This window comes from Apium graveolens, chromosome 8 (genome assembly GCF_009905375.1).
Source record: "Apium graveolens cultivar Ventura chromosome 8, ASM990537v1, whole genome shotgun sequence".
Lineage (NCBI taxonomy): Eukaryota > Viridiplantae > Streptophyta > Magnoliopsida > Apiales > Apiaceae > Apium > Apium graveolens.
In genome coordinates this window covers 165,137,516-165,150,503 of record NC_133654.1, presented here as the reverse complement: position 1 = coordinate 165,150,503, position 12,988 = coordinate 165,137,516, and positions in this window count along the sequence as shown.

The window sequence follows — 12,988 nt, the reverse complement described above, 5'->3', positions numbered from 1 at the left end:
AATCTTTGAAATCCTCTGACATGTATAATATACACAGAGTTCCCGTTTATAACTGTATAAAATATCGTTGCAAGGTGATCTCATATATCTAACCTTGTCTCAACGTTTTTCTGAAAATCTTTGACATGCACAAGATAATCATTTACTAGATATAAGTTTAAAAGATGAAGTTACAAGATACTCCAATATACTTATATCCGAATAGTACTTGAACTACCACCGTTCAAGTTATAATCAGTTTCAAAAGTTCATCACCCAGATGAGACTTCAAGATAAGACTTGAATAGATTCAATCCTTGAAATGTCATTATAAATAATGAAGTTACGAGATACTTCATTAAGTCCCGATATATATATACACCTATATATATATATACATTTCATACACTCCTTGAAAACCTCTGTTATGAAAATTATAAACAGAGTTGCAATATCCAATAAATTTGGAAAGGAGAAAACCTTGGCATAAACCTGATATCTTGCTGATCAGGCAAAGATACCAATAAGTAACCTTTTCTACTAGTAGATGGACGAATTCCCCACTGGTCATCACCCTGGCCGCAATAGGACCTTATGCTGGACTGCCACTCAGCCACTTATGCATTGGATGGACTCCCAATGAGCCACTTACACTTTCATGGACGCCCACTGAGCCCATGTTGCTTATGCCGACTCAATAGATGGACTTACTTCCCGAACGTTGGGTAAGTAATCAATTCATTTATCAAAACAGCAACCTCGTTGCGAATATAAAATACACCACAGATCCGGATCCCTCAGGTTTTTAGCGAGTATTTAAATCCCCTTTGAAGGAAGATCTTAAATATAAAAATAATTTTTGGGATCCGCTCTAACTTTTAAAATCATTTTGAAGACTCGAAAACATTTTTAAGAATGTTTGGAGTAATGCTGATTTAATGAAATAAATCAGTCCCGATATATTAGAAAATATCTGAATATTATTATTTAAATAATATTCCCATACGGATATCTCTATATAAATAATTTGAAGTAGAAGTTTTAAAACTCATACTTGAAATGAATATTAAATAACCACAGATATACTTTAATAATCGAAACTCATACTATCTTTATTTGAATAATCGAAAATAAGTTTGATTATCGAAACGTTATTCTTTAATAAAATAAAGAATATTATTTAGTAAATAATCGGAGTCATAAGTCCTCGAATGAATATTTAAAATAATATTCATTAAATAGAATAAATAAAGTCATAAATCATCGAATGAATATTCAAAGTAATATTCATTAAATAGAATAAACGGAGTCATAAGTCCTCGAATGAATATTCCAAGTAATATTCATTAATAAAAATAAAGTTATCGAATAAACCTTATTCGATTAATAGTTTTGAAAAATATATCTATATATATATATATAATATACTCGGGAACATCGACTCCCGGTTTAGAAATATGTTCACCTTTGGGTCCCCTATACTAAGGGTATACGCAACTACTGTTTATCTCTAGCATAGGTATTATGCAACTTATAAGCATTTAAATCAACAATTAGATATCAAGATTACGAAACAGACATGCATATATACCATATCAGCATGCTCAATATATCGCAAGATTTGCTAATAACATTCATGCACTTATCACAAGATAATGCATATACGTATATACATCACAACAACAGTATAACGGGTAGAAAACTTGCCTGAGCGACTGGGGGAGGTAAAAGTCCTGGGATGAGTCTGGTAACCTATAAACCACATATAAGTTGGAATTAAACCAAAGTCGCTTATGAATCTATACTTTAACCAATTAGACTCTAACGCTCGCTTTGCGCTCAACGATTCTCTTAAGTCGCTCGAGTACCCTCGGCTCCACCATTTTTAATAAATTAACCATTAAGAGTTTTAAGGTGATTCTTTCGCGAGCACCTTACCAACTGCCTAATCCACTTTACATAATTGTTTCATACCCCAATTAGTCATTTAAGGTCCTTAACCAAGGTTTCAAAGTAAGGCGAGGGGTAATAGTTCGGTCGCGAAGCGCCGTTACTTAAAACGGTCGTTTCTCCTGAACCGTACATCGGATTCAAGCGAACCACATATGAAAACGAAGCTCGTAACATGAACTATCTAATCATGGCAATGGTCAAAACCTAACAGTGAGTTCACGGGTCCTGATGTTAAGAATAAAAACAGTATAAAGTAAATCGGGCATTACGACGGCTATGTTTACGCGATTACCAAATTTTATACTACTCCAATTCAATCCACAATCAACCCACAATCATTGTTACAACCAAAATTCATCCATATACTACTAAAACAGCCCCAACATCTCAAGGTTTCCACTTTATACTACTTCTCAATCATGAACTAAAAGCTATACTTAAGTTTCATTAACTATAAACAAGATTCCATCATCCAAATCGCTACAAACCCAACCAAACTTTAAACACACAAGCATCATGCTTCTCATGAACTATATTAATCAAAACCACTCCTAAATATTCAAAGTAAAACTAGGGTTTGAAGTTTTATACCTTCCTTGAAGCTTTTAATCCATGAAAGATCCTTGAAATGCCCATGGAAGCCTTTATCTATGCTTAAGCTACCTTGACCTTACAAATAAAATCAAGAATCAAAAATTTGTTCTTGAAAGTTACTATTCACCCTAAACTAAAATGATTTGTTTGAGATAGAAAACCTTTGATTCAAGCACTCAAACTACTTGCTCTTCTTAGTTATAAAATATAGGATCCAAAGAAACAAATCTCTTGAATTATGATTGAGTGGAGCTTGGGTTTGGAAATTTTTCTTCTTGTTTTTCTTCAAAAAACCGTGAGCAAGGAGATGGGGGGAAGAGAAATGAATGTGTTTGCTTGGTTGCTTTGTTTCTGTTGTTAATTAACCTTTTACCATGGTAAAATTTGTGTGGCTTATAATCAACCAACAATTCCTTTTCATTGTGTCATGCTTATGTCATCCTCTTATGTCATCTTCCCACACTTGTCTTCTTCTTGTTGGTGTGATGACATCATCATCACTAACCTCTTTGATTAACTCCTAATTACTTGGCTAATGATCGCTGATCTGTTATACGGTTCGCTTAACTTTCGTTTTCATTTATTGTTTGAGAGATCATACCCGGGATCTTATTACTTGGGTTCCCTTAACCATTCTCAATACATTATATTCCTTTTATGATCCTCTCTTATAATCCTTGAATTTAAATCCTTTTTATCCTGTTACCTTATACTCAATTCTTTCGGTATCTGGTGGATTTTCGGGAAAAATCAAAGTGTTCGAATTTGGATTCTGACGATCTTTACATACACCTATATACCATATAGAGTACTAATAAGATCTCAGAATAACAATAAAAGAACCCCTACAAAGTGTGGTATGAAAAGTTTTCTTATTCAGCATAATCAGCAAAATCACTATTCATAAGGGTTACAAAAAGTCCAAAATTTTGGGGTTATTACATTATTTATTATTAATTAAGTTAAGTGATATTATGGAAAGAATGACTGTGACGACCCGGATCCCCGACCCCGGATCTGGGGGTGTTACAGCATGTACTACTAAAAGTATCACCATGGAAGGGATTGACAAGGTTTGGCAATAAAGGCAAGCTGAAGCCTTGTTACGTCGGTCCATTTGAAATTCTGAAGAGAGTCGAAAAAGTTGCGTACGAATTAGCTTTACCGCCACATATGCAGCATATTCATAATATATTTCATGTGTCCATGCTTAAGAAGTATAATGCTGATACAAGGCATGTAATAGAATACGAGCCGATAGAGCTTCAGGCAGATTTGACGTATATAGAACAACTGGTAAGAATTTTGGATCGGCAAGAGAGAGTATTAAGGAATACGTCTGTACCATTAGTGAGAGTTTTGTGGAGAAACCCAGTGGTTGAAGAATCAACCTGGGAGCTTAAGAGTGATATGATAGAAAAACATCCTCAGTTATTTGTATAGCGTGATTCTGAGGAGGGAATCCTATTAAGGGGGGAGAATGTAACGACCGAGAAAATTACGCTTGTATTATATTATAATAAAGATATTTATATGTATTATTATGTAATTAAATGTGTCAAGTCATAAAACCCTAATTGCTATGTGCTACGTGTTGTCTGTTTTATCGTAAGTTATATATTTTATATCAAAACCTGTACAGCTCAAACAGTATTTTAAAATCCCGTATTTCAAATAAAATTATTGGCCCTATTTTTCCAAGAACGGCCTATACCATATCGCTATTCTGAACCCCTAGACGTTTTACAAATTTACCTCGTTCGCGAAAAATGACTTTTCCGGACCCCTTCGGGTGTCAAAAACCCCACAAAAATCATATTTTTATTTTTATATGATCATGAAATTATCAACCATCATTTTTCTTTGCATTTCTGTAATATTCACAATTTTTGGGAATTTTTGACATTTATTTTGTATTTATTGGATATTTAAAAATTCATAATTAATACCCAAAAAATTATAAAAATTGGGGCCAAATATGTTTATTAGCTGGATTATTATTAATTTTTAGTTAATTAATTATTCAAAATTAGAAAAATTAAGAAATTGTGTGTGGGTGAAGAACAACTGCAGAATTAATCTCTAGATTTGAAGGTGATTCTGTTAGCCAAATCTTTCATGTGAGTAATCAAAACAATCCTCTTGATCTCTACTTTCTATTCATATCATCAATTTGATGTGTTGTTGAGTTGATTTTCAATTTATATTTTAGGGTTCATGAACTGAAATTAGGCGTTTTGATTTTTGGGGTTATTGTTTGAAATTGATGCTTGTAATAGTTTCCTGTGTTGGTTTACAGTTGATTTGTGCTATTTATTTGATCAAACGATTGCTCTAAGTGTTAGTTCTTATTCTAGGGTTTATACATATTTTAATTAGTTCATTTTTGATTTTATATGAATCTGAGGTTACTTTGCTGATAGGGGTTAGATTATACAAGTTATGAGCTTTATTTTGACAAATTATTCACAATTTTTCATGTACGAATTTGTTAGCTTGGATTTTGGCCGGATATTTGTTTGATTTGATCGGCAAATGAATTCTAGGGATTATTAGATTTAGATATTGGTATAGTTGAATTCCTGATGAAATTCTGAATGAAATTGGTACTGGAATCGATCCAAACGGCTCGTAGATCGTCTATAAAAGCCTCGCCGGAGTTGCGATTGAAGCTCGCCGGCGTTCGTGGCGGTTCTAGCCGGAGAAGGTGATCTAGGCAACGGGGATGAAGGAGGACGGTGGAGTTGCGTTCCTGGAAGGTAGGAGAATAAAAACCCCCAGTTAATCTTGTCATTGCATCGCCGTGTTGGCCGTATTTCTTCGCCGGAAAAGCCACAGGCGTCGTTACCGGTATGGTTGTTCTTCCCGACCCGACCGGGTTGTGGACGACCCGTTAACCTGGTTTTCAACCCGAAGAGTTACCCAATTTTGATCTTTCAAAACCCAAATCAAATTCCTGAATTATGTTTCTGGAATTTTAATTATTTATTTTATTTTATAAAATTCAAAAATCAGTTTTATAAATTCTAAAAATCAATTAAAAATTAGTTTTAAATTCTAAAAAATATTTTTAATAATTTCTAAATTATTTTATTAATTTAGAAATTCAAAAATATTTATTTATTTAATTATTTATTTAATAATTTATTTATTTACCAATTATGTAATAATTAAGAAATTAATTAATAAATAATGTTAAAAATAATCGAATAATATGATTAATAAGTCGATAATTAGTCGAATAATACGAGTAACTCGTATCTATACGAGTAGTTGATCGATAAGTTGAATTATTATTCAAGTGATGGTTTATTTATTCGAAGAGTGTCGTGATAATTATTCTTATTGATTATTTTTTTGTAAATAGTCGATCTAATCGTATAATTGATAATAATTTGTGAATAATTGTAATTAATCCTAATGATTAAGGATTAATTATTTTAGAATGCAATAAATATTAAATAATTATTTAAAAATATAATTAAGGTTTATTTAATTATAATTAATTATTTATAATTGATTTATAATTAATTAAATCTTATTTATTGCGTAGTAATTAATCCGTTAGTCCGATTTAAGTGAAACGAAGACCCCTAGACTCAGAAAAATGAAACGATTATATTAAAAATAATTATAATTCATAATTTCTTTTGAAAGTGAGTCGTCTTGTAGTAGTTAATTGTTTGTAGGCCCTATTAGGGGTATAATCGATCCTAATAAATCCCAAAAAATTATAAATCGAACCAGATAGTGTTTGTTAGTGCAAGTATAAGTCTAGTATCGAGTCTAAAAATAATTACGAGTCTAAAATCAAATATGTGCCTTATGTGCTATGTGCCTTACGTGATTATGTGAACCTTATGTGCTATATAAATATAAATATATATATATATTTATATATGCGAGTCTGATAAGATCGTATGGGTAAACGATTAGGACTACATGGTATCAATTCGAGATATGCGTATGAAGTAAGTTATCTAAACGAATGTCTTTCCATGATAGATTCAGTATCAGCAAGGCGAATCAAGCAGGAGACCGAAGGCAGTGAGGCATACAAGGTTAAGTCCACACCAGGAAAGTTTTTCCTATATTCTAAATTCAGAATAATGAAATATACCTCACTTTTCCATATCAATTATACCTTGATAATTCTTGTTCATATACACTGATACACAATTATTAATTCTTATTTCTATTTCATTTAAATTCTTAATTTCTTCCAATTTATTGAATCCTCTATTCATATTCCAATACTTTTACCCTTGTTACATATACTCTGATATATCCTGATATGGGGATACATCATAAGCATACCGATTATTCCCGATGCTAAGCTATGGACTGGATAGTTATGATACGGGTCGGGTATTAACTGAACCCTTGATTATTAGGCCATAGTTTCCTTGGTACCCCATATGTTGGTTGGGTCTATACAGTTGGGTATAGATCAGCACTGTATCTCGACTGATCAGCAGGTTATAGTGCATATGTTGGTTCTTGTTTCCAGTCTTGTTCATTTGGCAGTCGCCAGTAATGGCAGATTATTATTCTATACAGATACAGCTGGTTGTCCAAACCAGCAGATTACCGGTTTATTTATTCTTCCCTCTTTACCCTATATATATATTATTACAGGCTTGTTGAGCAATTTTGGCTCACCCCCTTTTATTGTATTTATATTATTTTTCAGTTAAGGTAGAGAATGAAACCCATCATAACCCGAGTAGTCAAGAAGCGAGTCAAGCAGCGGGACCCTCTTATACTAAGGGTGTTTGTCCTTATCCCAGAAGAGAGCTTTGAGTTACCAGATCAGGTGTAGCAGGATATGTAGTAGTGATATTTTGAATAAAAGTTGTTTAGTGTGAAATGTAAATAGAATAAAATTTTGTAACAAAGAGAGTTCTTGAGTTAGATTGTTTAAAACTAGATTGTAATAAAGTTGGTTTGTCGTTCTTGTTTTCAATCTTTAACCTTGAAAAGATCCTGAGTAGCAGTAGTTCGGGGTAATTATTTTTTTTATATTATGTTTGTACAGGTTTAGTGAGTAGTTAGTGTTAATAATTCCCCAAATCTATACCCCGGATTTGGAGGGTGTTATAATAGTGACATGTTTCTGCTTTGTCCATTTTCTTCTTTATTTCTTCCCATTTGCTTCCTTTCCTGTTAGCTCGAAGATATGCTTCTCTCGCTTTCCTATTCTCCTTTCTTTGAATGGCTCTCTGAATTCTTGCTCTTGATCTTTCCATTTCCTCTTGAATCTCTGTATAAGAGCGATTAATTTTCTCTGGCAATCCATAGAATAAACAGTCATCTGAGAAAGCATCTTTATCTTCAAACTCTTCATGATCTTTCTCTCTTCCGTAGCCACTTCTTCAAATCTTGGCTCACACCCCACTAGAACATCACTTTCATCTATTTCTTCTTCTTCCAGTTCCTCTTCAGAGAATAAGGGTCTTGGAGCATATATCTGAGACAACAGATTTTTCTGAGTTGTAATTATTTGGCTCAGATGTCCTGATTGCTCCCCCTGAGATGTTGCACTTTTCTTAGAGAATCTTTCCTTGAGGAGCACCCTTTCATCAATCCTCTCTTCTTGCTCTTCCCTTAACTCATCTCCAAATTCATCACAGGCAACTCTAGTAGTATGAAAGGCATCTTTAAGTAGATCAACAATAATGGCTACTTTTTCTTGTTCTTCTACCATTTTCTCCCCCTCGGTTGGGTTATCCTTCAGAGCTGTTGTTGATTGAGCATGTAAGGTCGAGACAGGGATCTCAAGAAAAACAGGCAGTTGCTTGCTGACTGAGGTCATTGGCCCAGTACTGGCAAGAGTTGCTTCAGATGAGATCGGGATCGGCGCTTGCTTGCTAACTGAGAGCTTTGGCTTAGTGTTGGCAATTACTTTTCATTTTCCTGTATGAGAGAGAGATCGCTCAACGAATTCCCGTAAACTAGCGAATGCTGCTTACTGATGTTCAAGTTGATCGGAAAGACTGGCGATCCGATGATCCCTAAGAGATAGTTTGTCTGAAAATGTTGATCTTTAAGAGTCAGCTTTTCTTTGAGATAGCTGTCTTTGAAAGCTAGATGCTCTTTAAAATAGGATTTGGTGACATGGTTTGAGAGATCTATAGGTGTAGTTTGGATGGTAGGTGTCTCACAGGCTTCTCGTAGTGTATCACTCAGCACTCTAGCACTCGGTTTGAGGTTATGTGTGTCATTCGTGCTCACATGTTCACTCCGCTCAAAGCTCCGAGTTCCAAGTGTACCTGCAGAAGACACCGGAGCCATCCTTAAGGAGGTCAGCAGTGGTGCAATGGGAGTTTACAATTCCCGATCCTTGTCTGAGACAAGTTACATGTCATCATGAGAGGACTCATCCAGAGCTAGAATCTCTGGGAGGAGCACTGGGGCCGTCATATTTGGCATCTGATCCCCAGCTTCCCCTTGTATCTGTGAAGATACATTCCCCTTTGGCTCACAAGTTAAATGTAGTTCATCGTCAATGGGTTGCCGATCTGCGCCTATGTCGGATCCACTATCCGCAGATGCATCCAGGGTTATCAGTCATGGGGAGGTAAGTGTTGTGCTAGATTTGGCAGCAATTACATCACTCTCTCCTAACACCTGTGAAGGCAGTTGATTCATTGAAGGACCTTGAACAGGATATTTATACCATAAAATGGTTGAATACCCTATTTCCGTCAATACTTCCTCACCAAATAGATCTCTTCTAATCGACTTAATTAATGCTTCAAGAGCTTGGATATCGGATAATGTGTTTGACTCATAACAGGATGCCTTGGCTGACAGGCGAATTTCAATAAATCTACCTTGTTGAGAAGATAGATCTAGTAATTGTTTAGTTGCCTTTTTAGCTAGAGAATCCTTTTGAGAAGATACCTGGAGGTTTACAGTTGTCTCAGGAAATTTACTTCTTTGCTTCAAAGGAGACAGAGCCGTGGGTTCTCTCAAAGTACCTTCCTTATTGTTTGCATCTAGTGCAGTTTCTCCCTCTATATGCATAGGGTCCTTATACTCCAGGGTTTGGGCTAAAAGAGTTGAAGGTGTTTGATTGGGCTCTAGAGGGTGGTTATAAATTTGTGGTATGCCAAATTCACTCCCTTTCCTATCTACTTGTTCAATAAGTAGCTGTGTGTGATGTGGGTCAAGATGTAATTGATCTATACTAATGAAATCAGAGCATGCTTCAAAAGTATTACTCATAGAAGATGTACTCATACCTGAGAATGCTGGTCTATAGATAGATGTATTAGAGTGAGTAGACTCAGCAGCTTGAGGAGGTTGTCTAGCAGCTTCAGGTTGAGGTTATGGAGAATTTTCAGGTTCAGCTTCTTCTTCTGGTTCAACTTCATCCTCTGCTTGATCACCATTGTAACACCCCCAGATCCGGGGTCGGGGATCCGGGTTGTCACGGTCTTTCTTTCCACAATATCACTTCACTTAATTAATAATAAATAACCTCATGCTGTGACCCCACACTAACACACACCACAACTCATTATAGTCTCAGAGATGAAATTGAAATAAGTACAAGTCTTTGAATCCAGCATTTAACAGTTATTACAACCCAAAATGATTACTTGATAAATTTACAGTTAATTGCCATTATCTGCCACAAGTTATAATTATACATAATTTGATTCTCAAAAGTAGATGGTCTGATCTACAATGGATCTACCTCTGTAGCTATAGCAGCTACAACATCATCGGGAAGACGCGAGACGCTTCCCACGCGCTTGCGCTGGGTCTGCTGGAGTCTGGCCATCTTTCCTAACTGTTGTTGTGTGATGAAGAAATAAAGCAAGAGTGAGCCTTACAGCTCGCAAGATAATATATAGTGATAACAATAATATAAGTATCTAAATGGATACTTACTAAAATCTTTTATCAAGCGTAAGATAATTACTTACTAGATATAAGTAAAAACAAGGAATGAAGTTACCAAATACTTCACTACACTTATATCATCTATAAAGCTACTTGAACTACCACTATTCAAAGTATAAAGAGTTTTAAGAAAAACACCCCATAGATGAGACCACAAGTTAAGACTTGAATAGATTCAATCTTTGAAATATTATTGAATGAAAAAAAAGTTACGAGATACTTTATTTAGTCCCGATATATATAACCACATATATATCTCTTAAACATTTCCTGGAACCTCTGTTATATAAAGTATGAACAGAGTTTGAAACATCCAATGAATTTTGGAAAGGAAAAGAATTTTGGCATAAACCAGATATCTTGCTGATCAGGCAAAGATACCCATAAGTAACCTTTTCTACTAGTAGATGGATGAATCCCCCACCGGCCATCACCCTGGCCACATAAGGACCTTGTGCTGGACCGCCACCCGGCCTCTTACGCGTTGATGGACTGCCACCCAGCCACTTACACTTTGATAGACCGTACCCCAGCCTGTCGCTTATGCCGACTCAATTAGATGGGCTTACTTCCCGAACATTGGGCAAGTAATCAATTCATTTACCAAAACTGCAACCTCGTTGCGAATATAAAATACACCACAGAGCCGGATTCCCCAGGTTTTTGAGCGAGTATTTAAATCCCCTTAAAAAGGAAGATCTTAAATATAAAAATGAATTTTGGGATCCGCTCTGACTTTAAAAATCATTTTGAAGACTCGAAAACACTTTATGGAGTGTTTGGAGTAAAGCTGATTTAATGAAGTAAATCAGTCCCCGGAATATTTAGAAAATGACTGAATATTATTATTTAAATAATATTCCCTTAAAGAATAATCTTTATAAAAATAATTGAAGTAGAAGTATTAAAACTTATACTTGAAACGAGTATTAAATAACCAAAGATATACTTATATGAAAGTACTATCTTTATTTGAATAATCGAAAATAAGTTTGATTATTGACACCTTATTCTTTAATAAAATAAAGAATATATTTCAGTAATAAGCGGAGTCATAATACCTCGAATGAATATTATAAATAATATTCATAAAATAAAGGAGTCATACATCCTCGATTGAATATCCAAGTAATATTCAATAATAATATAAAGGAGTCATAAGCCCTCGAATAATATTCGAAATAATATTCATTTAATAAAATAAAGAAGTCATAAGCCCTCGAATGACTATTCATAATAATATTCATTAAATAAAATAAAGTTAAAGTTATCGAATAAACCTTATTCGATTAATAGTTTGGAAAACTATAACCATATATATATATATATATAAATATATATATATATCCATATCCATATATACAAAATCTACTCGGGATCCTCGACTCCCGGTTTTAGAAAATATTTTCACCTTTGGGTCCCTATACTAAGGGTATATGCAAGTTACCGCTATCCTCTAGCATAGGTATTATCAACTGAACCAACAGATATATATTTCAAGAATATGAAACAGGCATGCATATATACCATATCACATGCTACAATATATCGCAAGAATTTGCTAAATAACCAACATGCATTTATCGCAAGATCATGCATATACAAATGTATACATCACAACAACAGTATAACAGATAGAATACTTGCCTGAGCGACTCGGGGTGATAAAAGGCTCGGGACGAGTCTGGTAACCTATAAACAACAAGTAAGTTGGAATTAAACCAAAATCACTTGTAAATCTATACTTTAACTAACTTAGACTATAACGCTTGTTTTGCGCTCACTAATTCGCTTAAGTCACTCGGGTACCCTCGGCTCCACCATTTTTAATAATTTAACCTTTACGAGTTTTAAAGCGATTCCTTCGCGAGTGTCTTACCAACTGCCTAACACACTTACCATAAATGTTTCATACATTAATTAACCCTTTTTGGTCTTTAACCTATGTTTCAAAGTAAGGCGAGGGAAAAAGTTTCGTTCGCGAAACGCCGTTACTTGAAACGGTCGTTTCTCCTAAACCGTGCATCGGAATCGAACGAACTACATATCAAAACGAAGCTCGTAACATGAGCTATCTAAACATGGCAGTGGTAATAAACTAGCAGGGGGTTCTCGGGTCCTAATGCTATGCACAAAAACAGTCCAAAGAAAATCGGACGTTACGACGGCTATGTTTACGCGATTTCCAAATTTTTAAACCATTCAAAACCAACCACAAACCAACCTCAAATCCAACATACAACCAACACCCATCCTTATCACATCATAACAATACCAACCAATTCAATTTAATCATTCATACTTATGCCTAAACTTAACTTTAATCATACTTAAGTTCTTTTAAATCAAAACCACAACAATTACCATTCCATTTCACTACCATTCCAAATCCCAAACTCTAAATCACAACAACAAGCTACAATATCATCCCACTAATCAAAATCATCTTATAATATATAGGAATCTAGGGTTTGGAGATGGTATACCTTCCTTGAAGTGGTGGGTGGAGCTAGGAAGCCTTAAGAAGCTTTGGGAAGTCTTAAGAATG